Source organism: Oncorhynchus kisutch, linkage group LG9 (genome assembly GCF_002021735.2).
Source record: "Oncorhynchus kisutch isolate 150728-3 linkage group LG9, Okis_V2, whole genome shotgun sequence".
Lineage (NCBI taxonomy): Eukaryota > Metazoa > Chordata > Actinopteri > Salmoniformes > Salmonidae > Oncorhynchus > Oncorhynchus kisutch.
This window is the reverse complement of record NC_034182.2, coordinates 23,024,047-23,036,702: the sequence shown is the minus strand read 5'-3', so window position 1 is coordinate 23,036,702 and position 12,656 is coordinate 23,024,047. Positions and strand designations below refer to the sequence as shown.

Genomic DNA, 12,656 nt, shown 5'->3' with positions numbered 1-12,656 from the left:
AATTTTGCCTAAGAACACAGCCATGAATCAAGAATGGTACCAACACATCCTCCGAGAGCAACTTCTCCCAACCATCCATGAACAGTTTGAGGCAAACGTGATAACTAAGTGGCTCAGGGAACAAAACATCAATGTTTTGGGTCCATGGCCAGGAATCTCCCCAGACCTTAATCCCATTGAGAACTTGTGGTCAATCCTCAAGAGGTGGGTGAACAAACAAAAACCCAGATTCTGACAAACTCCAAGAATTGATTATGCAAGAATGGGCTGCATCAGTCAGGATGTGGCCCAGAAGTTAATTGACAGCATGCCAGGGCAGATTGCAGAGGTCTTGAAAAAGAAGGGTCAACACTGCAAATATTGACTATTTGCATCAACTTCATGTAATTGTCAATAAAAGCCTTTGACACTTATGAAATGCTTGTAATTATACTTCAGTATTCCATAGTAACATCTGACAAAAATATCTAAAAACACTGAAGCAGCAAACTTTGTGGAAATTAATATGTGTCATTCTCAAAACTTTTGGCCACGACAGTACATTACACCAACTCCTCTCTACTATGATATCATTAGCATTACCATTCAGAGGATATTGACATCCTTTTCTATGGTGCCAGTAAATGTATTTTATAATGCCTGTCAGAGCCGTGTAGGTCAGAGGGTTTGGTTCATCAGGGCCACATTAAGTAGCCAAACGTTGTCGAACGTTGCAGATAGAAATACCACGAATAGAGCTGACCTGATTCCTTATTCTACATGTCACACAGAGCTGTTTGTTTTACATAGAATATTTTGTATATGCTATGTCCTGCTGAACGTGCCCCATGTCTGTGATTGTTTATAATGTGTTGCCAGGCCAGGGCCCATCTCTAATAATGGAACATCACCCTACACCGTAAAACAAAGTGTTTAGGATTTGGATTTAAACGAGTCAAATAATTCAGATGAAAACACGGCACAGTGTTTAGATTGTAAACGGCGCAACATTTTTGTTCGCATGTAACACTTTTTAGTCACATAAACACGTTTATTCAGCACAAGGCGTATGAACACTGTCCTATTTGCATACTGTACAACCCAGCATGTCTTTTGAGTGAATGTGAGAAATACCCACCCATGACTGTATTTGTTAGTGACAGTGAAATGGTTGTTGCAATTCAAAGAAGCCTTCACCAAGCGCTGTGTGACCACAAATGATACATTTATACATAAGGCCTTTAGTTATGGCTTAGTTATCATCGACACTATAGTCTGATCCTGGCTCATGGACCACATCAGACCTGCGAGTCACAACACGCTGGTTCGTGAAGTGATTAGTAATTCCTATCGGAAATCCAGCCAGAAAATGAATAGCCAACTATTTGAATCTTTTATCACCCAAAACCTGCACTCAGAATGACTGCTATGGTGAAGGACTTCTTGTGAATTTCCAGCAGACTAGACGCTTATGATATTTCTGCCTTTCTCAGTTCCCCTAAAGGAAGTATTATAAAAAAAGGGAAAAGGAGAATGAGAAAACCTTAAAATTGCACCACCATCTAACCCTGCACCTGTACACTATCCCCAACAAAACCCCACCCCATCACACTACTTGGTCCTAAACAATCTTACACCAGGCTGCATGGGCACCCCCATAGTTGACACAGTGCTTTCTCTATCCCAACTGTACACTTGATCTGACTATGCCCTCCTGCACATTTCTCACATCGTGATATCTCCCTTCTACACACGTTACAATCCTTGGCACCTAAAGCACCGAAGTGGGTTCGGAACGTAGGCCCTCACAGAATAGCAAATACAGTTCCTTTAGAAGGTATTCATACCTCTGGACTTAATCCACATTTTGTTGTGTTGTAGCTTGAATAGAGAAAATATATCAAATACATTTCTCAGCCATCTACACACAATACCCGATAATGATAATGTAAAAAGTGTGTTTTTGAAATTGGTGTAAATGTATTGAAAATTAAATACAAAATATCTAGTATTCACACCCCTGAGTCCATACTTTGTAGAACACCTTTGGCAGTGAATACAGCTGTGAGTCTTTCTGGATAAGTCTAACAGCTTTCTACACCTGGTTTGTGCAACATTTGCACATTATTATTTTCTAAATTCTTCAAGCTCAGTCAAATTGGTTGATCATTTTCAGTTCTTGCAATAGATCTTCAAGTAGATTTAAGTCAAAACTGTAACTCAGCCACACAGAAACATTCACTGTCTTCTTGGCAAGCAACTCCAATGTAGATTTGGCCTTGTGTTTTAGGTTATTGTCCTGCTGAAAGGTGAATGCATCTCCCAGTGCCTGGTGGAAGCGGACGGAACCAGGTGTTCCTGTAGGATTTTACCTGTGCTTAGCTCCATTACGTTTCTTTTTATCGTGAAAAACTCCCCAGTCCTTAACGATTCCAAGCATAGCCATAACATAATGCAGCCACCACTAAAATTGGTCAGTGGCACTCAGTAATGTGTTGTATAGGATTTGCCCAAAACATAAAACTTTGTATTCAGGGCAAAAAAGTTCATTGCTTTGCCACATTTTTTGCAGTATTACTTTAGTGCCTTGTTGCAAACAGGATGCATGTTATTATTCTATAAAGGCTTCTTTATTTTCATTTTGTTTAATTAGGTCAGTATTGTGGAGTAACTACAATGTTGTTGATTCATTCTTCGTTTTCCCTTATCACCGCCATGTGAAAGTGACCAGTGATTGGCCCCATGTTGAAATCCCTGAGCGGTTTGCTTCCTCTACGGCAACCGAGTTAGGAAGGGCGCCTGTATCTTTGTAGTGACTGGGTGTATTGATACACCATCCAAAGTGTAATTAATAACTTGCCAGCAAGAACCCTACTGTTATTCCCCAAACTTACAGTATTTGATTATTCCGCTTCTTCACAATTTTGCTAGTGTCTGACATGCCTACTTGTGTCTTTGAAAATTATTTATATGTGACTATGTATTTTTTCAGCCATTCATGGACAGTTTTGAATAACTCCTACAAATACACATTGGATATTAAATGTTCCAGGACAATTTAGTATAGTGCACATGCCAGGCAACGATGGTAGAGGAGGACTCACAAACACATATATTTTGTCTATGTAGTGTAAGAGGATGGCATGAGTTTTCAGCTAGTATGAATAAACCACCTGAATATTGATATACAGTACATTTGGAAGTAATCAGACACATTGACTTGTTGGAGTCCACCTGTAGTAAATTCAATTGATTGAACATGATTTGGAAAAGCACACATCTGTCTATATAAAGGTCCCACAGTTGACAGTGCATGGTCAGAGCAAAAACCAAGCCATGAGGTCGAAGGAATTGTCCATAGAGCAACGAAACAGGATTGTGACGAGGCACAGATCTGGGGAAGGGTACCAAAACATTTCTGCAGCATTGAAGGTCCCCAAGAACACAGTGGCCTCCATCATTGGCCTCCATCATTGGAAGAAGTTTGTAACCACCAAAACTCTTACTAGAGCTGGCCGCCCAGCCAAACTGAGCAATTGGGGGAGAATGGCCTGGTTCAGGTTCAATGGTCATTCTGACAGAGCTCCAGAGTTCCTCTGTGGAGATGGGAGAACCTTCCAGAAGGATTACCATCTCTGTAGCACTCAACCAATCAGGCCGTTATGGTAGAATGGCCAAACGGAAGCTACTCCGCAGTAAAAAGGCACATGACAGCCCTCTTGGAGTTTGCCAAAAGGCACCTGAAGGACTCTGACCATGAGAAACAAGATTCTCTGGTCTGATGAAACTAAGATTGAACTCTGGCCTGAAGTGGCCCAGCCAGAGCCCGATTGAACATCTCTGGAGAGACCTGAAAATAGTTGCACAGTGACACTCCCCATCCAACCTGACAGCTTGAGAGGATCTGCAGAGAAGAATGGGAGAAACTCCCCAAATACAGGTGTTCCAAGCTTGTAGCGTCATACCCAAGAAGACTCGAGGCTGTAATCACTTCCAAAGATGATTCAACAAAGTACTGAGTAAAGGGTCTGAATACTTATGTAAATGTGATATTTCAGCCCTATTTTAAAGAGATTACAAAATGTTTGAAAGCAGTCTATGGACAAGGATACTGTAATCTATGATTTGGTTATCCACTGCCATCAACATGAGTTTCTTGTGCGGAGTATTCCCTCTGACATTCCCACTGTTCTCACATTTGCCTGTCTCCCCATCTAATTTCATTATTTTCTGAATAGTGTCAAACCACCCCAAAAATATGTTGAACAAGATATTAGCATACTTTAAATTTTAAGTCTTCGAATTTTGGGTTAATTTAATGTTCAAAGCATTCCGAATACACCTGGCCTGTCTCAACTGCCCATGCGGCCAAAACTCAACTGCCCGTGCCATTATGCAGAATGTGCCTAACATTGTTTTTCATGTAGGCTAGACTGTCCCGCAAATGTTCCGCAACATCATCCTGTTGTCCCTCATTTATTTATTTTAAATGCAGGCCTGGCGTTGAGCGCAAAACTGAGAAGACCCCGTCTGTCCTTCTGAGTTTGATGCAGATTGTTTGCCGATAAAGTCATGCTAGGGTGTATAAGTTGTTGTTCTGAACACACACTACGGTGTTTAAGGTTTATGGTCATGTTACAAAAGTATGCAGGAGGGAGATTCCAAGGTGTGAGAAGTGTGCAGGAGGGCATGCGACAAAGGAGTGTGACCTTTCGGTGGAAAAAGTAGAGTGTTTCAATCGTGGGGGTGGCCATGTTGTTTGGGATCAGAAACGTCCTGTGCGAGTGAGACAGGTGGAAGTTTCCAGGTTGAGAGCAATGCAGAAACTGTCATATGCTGAGGGAGTGAGGAAAGTAGAGGATGGTAGGCAAAAGGTGAGGGAGACTGAAAGGATCCTTGTGAGTAGTAGGCCAGTACAGAGTGACCCGAACATTTTAGTAAGGTTGGCTTATTGGCGTTTATTGCTATCATTAATTGTACCACGCAGATGGTAAGGAAATCCCAGAAGATTGAATTGGTAGCAGCATCAGCAGAGAATGTATGCATGTATGTATGTATGTATGTATGTATGTATGTATGTATGTATGTATGTATGTATGTATGTATGTATGTATGTATGTATGTATGTATGTATGTATGTATGTATGTATGTATGTATAAACAAATGTGCAATGCAGTTTCTGGACAGTGAAAAGCAGCAAGACGCAACAAAGCGTCTAGTCTGCCCGAAAACCACATGAAGGAAGAATCCAACGTTATGCGTCCTTAAAAAACTGGCAATAACAAATTACAGTTTTTTTTCTTCTTCGATGCGTAGCATATTGAAAACTTTATAGCCTATTGTTTTTACCCTTCGTAAAACAAATATTGTCCACCTCACGGTTCAACTGTGGTAAATGCATCAGGGCATTGCATGCATATGGGCCTACAGTAGGCGTCCACTGTATGACTGATATTTAAAAAGAATATATAAAGGAAGAGAAGCTTAGGCCTACAATGGAAGACTTTACTGTAATTTCAACAGTAGTAAAAAAACAGTAGAATACTGTAAATGTATCTTACAGCACACTGAAATACTTTTCTGTAAGTTCTACAGTAAAACACTGTAGAATGCACAGTAAATACCTATGTGAGAACGGCATTCTCACATAGATATGATTTTTTATCTAGGTGGGTGAGGGCAGTGTGGAGTGCAATTGAGATTGCTTCGTCTATGGAACTGTTGGGGCGGTATGCATATTGGAGTGGCTCTATGGTGTCTTGGATGATGGAACTGATGTCTGCCATAACCAGCCTCTCAAAGCCCTTCATGATTATAAATGTGAGTGCTACAGGGCAGTAATCATTGTGGCTTGAAGCCTTAGAGTTCTTGGGGACAAGAATGATGGTGGTCATCTTAAAACACGCAGGGATTACAGACTGGGACAAGGAGAGGTTAAAAATGACTGTGACTATTCCTGCCAGCTGTTCTGTCCCTAGTGGCGATTTGTGTTGATGGAAATTGGGCATCACGTGTCTTAATGACGAGGAGTTGAAATCGACAGCAACCAGAAAAGCAGCCTCTGGATGTATGTTTTTGCTACCATCAGGTATTCCAAGATGGGTGAACAATGGGTCAACACTTCCACCGCGCTCAAGTCAATTTCCTGACTCTACTGTCCTGTCTACAACATGTATGGAGAATCCATCGACTTGGATAGCCATGAGGGGTCTTGTCCGAGAGCAATGTTTTAGAAAAGCAGAGAATATTGCAGTTTTGAGAGTCCCATTGGTAGCAAATCCGCGATCGGAGGTCCTCCATCTTATTATCAAGTGACTGTACATTGGCCAGTAGAGTGTAGGGAAGAGGTTTCCGGTTCTCCCTTCACCTTAATCTTGCCAGTATCCACCCTCTCTTGCCTGTGTAACATTGGCGTTTCCTCTTGGGTAGCCTGAAAATTGGGTCGAAATTACAGAAAGAGCCCAGGGCAGATGAGTTGGGAGTCAAAGTCAAAGTCAAAGTTGAAGCCGGAATTGAGGTAAGTAACTGCCGATCTGATGTTCAAAAGTTTCATGAAAAGAAAGTAAAAATAAACTAAAAAAGAATCACAAAAATGCTAAGTTGGGTTGGAGCTTGCAAAACGGTGGCCATCCAGTGAGGCGACATCTTAGAGGAGCACCAAAAACCTTTAGAACACTAGTGGGTGAATGGTATTGTTGTTTCTGACTCATTAACATATGTCGAAATGTATTGCAAAAGGAAATAACAAAATAGCGTTAAACTGGGAAAGATTAAGGTTAATCTGTGACACTGGAGGGCAGGAGTTAAGATAGCAATGAATGGTGGATCGGCAGCTGTGGGTGAAAATTTAGCACTTGAAGAAAAAGGAAATTAGGAATATATGAATAGTTATTTAACTACAGGTACAGTAGATGTGAGCGAAAAGAGTTGTAAGTAGCACTAGCAATTGTTGTCCATTAGTTTACTTCAATCACGGTAGGGATGGTCAGGTATAGAAAAAAAAAATCAAATAAGGGGGATTATAAATGATGCAAACAATTAAAATGAACCTACAATCTATCTGCAATATTACAGCGGATCTATCCCCCAGAAAGAAAAAAACAACATATGAGGTGTGTCTTGTAATAGGCTACATTTGTTGCACTCCTTAGTGAGAATGCTGTACGAATTTTGTCACGTCTGCTCCCACTCCCCCTCTCACGCGCTCGAGGTCACCAGGCTGCTCATCATTACGCACACCCGTCACCATCGTTACGCGCACCCAGATTCACCTGGACTCCATCACGTCATTGATTGCCTCCCCTATATCTGTCACTGTTTCATTCCTGTTTCGCTTGTCCACATGCTGTTCTTGTTTAGTTTCATGTCTATTTACTATTAAATCCTCGCCCTGTACATGCTTCCCGTCTCCCAGCGTCTGTGGTTAGAGAACCGTTACAGAATTTAACTGATATGTGGTAGTAGTTCCCTAACAATTTAATTTATACAGGGGACAGATCAGTAGCATCAAGTCTAAAACCTTTAAATGGTTGAATGGCTAGACATGTCCTTTTCATCGGTTTTTCACTGTAGTCACTGTCAGTTTAGAAGCCTTTAAGGCCTTAAATCAAGTGATGTAAAACACCAAATATCAGTTTTATGCTGTAATATATAATTACATATTCACTATTAGCAATTGCTGAAAAGTTTTTGTAATACAATTCAGTCGTGTATTGTAGTGATGGGAAACTGAGGCTTCCTGAAGGCTTCGGCGCTTTCACCAAATTGTGCCTCAAAAACGGTTCATTACTCACAGCTTCATTATCAGTGATATCTTCTTGCCAGCAGTACATAATCAGATATACTTTATATCAAAACTCTAGGGTGCAGCGGTAAGTCGTTGGCTTTAGTAGCCTATAAACAGTTGAAATACCAGGTATGCATCTTACTTCATGCTTCCATTTTTTGTCTTTAAGTTGACTATTCAAAAATGGAATCTATGGCATTAATTTAGGATGCTTAAGACACAAAACACATTTTAAAATAGTGTGCCTTCAACGGGACTCGACCTCATGTCCCTGAATGTTCCATACTCTACCTAATAAGCTACCGGTCAGGTGAAACGTTTGTATAAAATCCTAACTATATTTGTAACTATATCTGTTCACACCGCTATCATCCAGAAGGCGAGGTCAGTACAGGTGCATCAAAGCAGGGAACCGAGAGACTGAAAAACAGCTTCTATCTCAAGGCCATCAGACTATTAAACAGCCACCACTAACATTGAGTGGCTGCTGCCAACATACTGACTCAACTCCAACCCCTTTAATAATGGAAAATTGATGTAAAAGATGTATCACTAGCCACTTTAAACAATGCCACTTAATATAATGTTTACATACCCTACATTACTCATCTCACATGTATATACTGTAATCTAGACCATCTACTGCATCTTGCCATCTTGATGTAATGTATCACTAGCCACTTTTAACAATGCCACTTTTATGTTTACATACCCTACATTACTGATCTCATATGTATATACTGTACTCTATACCTTACACTGCATCTTGCCTATGCCGTTCTGTACCATCACTCATCTTTATGTACATATTCTTTATCCCTTTACACTTGTGTGTATAAGGTAGTTGTGAAATTGTTAGGTTAGATTACTCGTTGGTTATTACTGCATTGTCGGAACTAGAAGCACAAGCATTTCGCTACACTTGCATTAACATCAGCTAACCATGTGTATGTGACATAAAATTTGATTTAATGTACAGTGTCCAGTAGAGGTTGGTGTTTGAAAGCAGTTTGGAATTGATGAAAGCACCATAACCACGGCAAAATCAGTGGGATCTCAAATTTTGCAACACACGGTTTGAAAAAGCACGTGATCAAATGAAGCTTCGGATGTCATTGATGACGAACTTCTGATAAAGTGATACATGGATCAGCACACTGCTTCGACGTTATCTGCTTATGCCCAGTTTACACAACGAATTTCAGTTGAAAACCATATGGCAAAGCAAAATCAAAACTGGATGGTGTTCAGAGATAGATGGGAGGGGTTGAGTGGAGCTGAAGGATGGGACTAGAAACAAACTAAAGATAACCATTGTAAAATATACTGTGTCCGTAAAATACATATAGTATGTATAAGCTGGAACTACAAGCCTCAGAGTTGTTGTCCATTAGTTTACTCCAATTAGGGAAGAGGTGGTAGGGTTAGGGGAAAATAAACATTTTTTAAATATATGAGGGGTTGGAAATGATGTAGACAATTACATTGATGGAAGCCACAATTTATCTGCAATATTAAAGCTGATCTACCTTCTAAATTTTTTTGGGGGATAAACTCTTTTTTAAATGAACAAAAATAGGTGGCATCAGCCATTGAGTGCTTCAGTAAGGCCATTCTACTGTCAATGTTTTTGCTATGGAGATTGCATGGTGGTGTGGTCGATTCTATACACCTGTCAGCTGAAATAACCAAATCCACTAATTTGAAAGGGTCCAAAATACTTTTGGCCATGTAATGTATACCATAAGGTATCTTGTTGTAATTACAGTAATTTTGAAGACCAGTGTATCCTTAACTACAACATTTTCTATAAAGGTTACAGAAACGTACTTTCTATTACTGATATCTTATTTTTTTCAAACAAATGTGAAAATGAAAACTTGCAAAGAACACCAGGTAATATGTCACTAGGTAATTACAGTAATATGCTGTAATTGTTACTGTAAAATAGATGACAGTAACTGACTATTGTAGATTAGATTGTTACTGTAAAATGGATTACAGTAACTACTGGCCAATTGCTGAAAGTTACTGTAAATTGTACAGGAAATGTTTTACAGTGTAGCCCTAGAGAAAGATAATTGTCAAATGGCTGCTACTACTACAATAAAAGGTATAGGCGTACAGGAGGCTAATTTGTTAATTTCGATAAGCATTATATTATTAGATTAAAGGACTAACTCTGGTAGGCCTAAAGCATTCTTCCTCACCTCAAGTTCAACAGTCAGTCAGTTGGAGAGCTGGTGTGCACTGCCTTCACAGCCCTGCAGTAGCTAAGTTTAATAATAGCCATACATGTACCATAAACCTTCACAAAATATTCTTAACTTCTTTAGGGCAATATCAAAAGTCAGTCAAGTCGTTGTTTTAGTGAAAAGTTATATTGCGCCATTAAATTAGGTTTTGTATCTGATCCTCTGGTTTTTCCTTTTCATGGTTTGAGTTCGAGTAGCATAGTAGAACTACTGGTAATTGTATGCCACAAACATTACAGTTGGAACTTAATTTGACCAAAGAACATGTCAACAGAATGAAACAAAACACTTGCTGCATATTTAAAAGAACTGGTTTAAACATTCAAAGTTTTGAACAGGCTTATATTGCAGCAATTAGACCTAGCAACAAAAGGTGAGTGTCTCCTTTAGGCCTACCCAACAAAGGAAAGCAATAGGCTAACAATTTATTTTACAACTAAATACGTTTAGCCAATGAAAATGTCTATAAACGGGTCCAGCCTGTAAATACATTTTAATTGCACATACTTGAGAACCGTGGCTGTTATATCAGACCCGACCCAGAGCCGAGACAAGTCTAAATTTAGGAACCGGACCTGCTAGGGTCCTAAATTATATTTAGATTTAGGAAAGATCATTTTCTAAATTAAGCACCTATGAGTCAATATCAGCCAGGAAATTATGAATATCTTTTTCCAAGTTATTATATAAAAAGTGGGCCCGAAAGTTGATTCTTCTTGCCATGGAAAAACAGTATATTCAAACCAGATAACTTCTGAACAGGTGTTCATCGTACAACTCAATAAACAGGAAGTGTGCGGTGTGGTTTTTTGCTTCCTTCCGTAGTCAGTTTCACTCTCACACCTAAAAAGGGAGCTACACCCACTCACCCTCACCATGTTAATGTCTAATTAACTGTTTAGACACAGCCCACAAATGTCAGTTTAACATCTAGTTTTGATTTACATTTGGTTGAGCTGTCAACTAACGTAAATTATATGTGAAATCAACAAAATGTCACCATGTCATTGGATTTAGGTTAAAAGTTGGGTGAAAAAAAGACAAAATCATGCCCTAACGTTGTATAATGATAGGAGACAGGTGCAGTAATACGAAATATATATATTTTTTCCTCCATCCAAAATAGAGTATGTCATGAACATGTTGGGGACGAAGCCCAAAACAAACACGTATATATATACACACATACTGTAACACAGAGCTGTTACACAAACAAAGCACGAGGTGTAAACCTCTAATAAATACACGGGACGAGACCCGTAATAACAATACACAGGACAAGACCCGTAATAACAAGTGCACACTAACACGAAAGCCGATAACAACAGAGCACAGGTACTCACAAGACAAACAGGGAACAATAATCAACCAGGACAATGGGGAAATGTTTTCCACGTTATATTCAATGTCGTCACAACGATTTTCTTGGTTGAAATGATGTGGAAACTGATTGGCTTTCTGTCTGACTCCCACCCACTACCGCAAGATGTATGGCAAGAGCTGGTCTGAATTCCAACCCCAGTCTTGTAATGTTATTTTAGGCGTATGTGACGCTGCTCACTTGCCAGCCATGGTCTCAGCAATTTTTTTGCCCTATTGGGCAAAATAGGTTAAATTACCAGAGATTCTAACATGATCCTTACATTGTATTACTGGGCTATATCAGCCAATATGCTAGATGTAGTTTGAAGAGAGCAGAGTTGGAGAGATTTGCACAATCCAGGGATTCAGCTGGCCGTTCCAGATGCTGTCCTTCCGCATCTCACTTCACACACGGTGGGTCAAGAGTTCAGCTTGCCATACAAGTCCAGATAATCTTAATCAGCTAACCGGTCAAGTCGTGAAGATAGGTTGATTCATTGGTTTTGAATGTTGCAGAATCATCCAGGGCTTCTACTAGTCAGTCCCACCTCCAGAGCAGAGAGCACAGACATTCCCCACATCCATCCTGTTACTCTACCAGACAAGGTGAGAGCAGTTATGATAAATGAGCTCGAGCCAAATATCTTCCATACGTTTGACATTGCCATGGTCTCCTGCGCAACCAGTCGGCCCAACATTCCCCCATTTCAAGTATAATTTTTTTACTTGCGATCTCTGCGTACTGACAGAGTTTACCAATGAATGTGATTATAAAAGTCTATTAGGGAGGAGTGAAAGATACAGCTTGCGTCGTCTTTTCAACACTTTTATCCACTTCTAATTGATTCAGAATGAATGTAATACATTATCATTATTACTACGCGACACAAAAAAAGTGTGAATGCTGATTTAAGTGCCGTGGGGAACCTGTAAGATGCTCCATATCCATTAGTCTTTTCTATAACTTACTGTGTTAATTTTGGTGTTACAGCTGCAGTCAAGAAATGGAACAGCAAGACCTCTGACCATTATGTTCGAGGTGCGGGGCAGACCACCTCAAGCATGCTCCTGGTTGAGCCGTGGGTGGTGGTTTCCACGTCACCACCACACAGGGCCGTTGCTAATGCAGCAAAACAATATCTGTCATTTTGATGGATGATTATTCAATGACTATAATACATTCTATTCATTTTAACTTAAATATATTTTGTCTGTTATCTCTGTACTAGATAGCATTATTTGACTGAATGTTTCATGCAAATACTGGAGTAGT

General features: G+C 39.9%; 1 long non-coding RNA gene across 1 annotated transcript; it reads left to right on the top strand.

Annotated features, from left to right (window-relative positions):
* Window positions 1-11,521: 11,521 nt before the first annotated feature.
* Window positions 11,522-12,656, top strand: LOC116375223 (uncharacterized). Its single transcript, XR_004210949.1, has 3 exons — window positions 11,522-11,797; window positions 11,900-11,989; window positions 12,375-12,656. It is a non-coding gene; the product is annotated as an uncharacterized LOC116375223 (long non-coding RNA).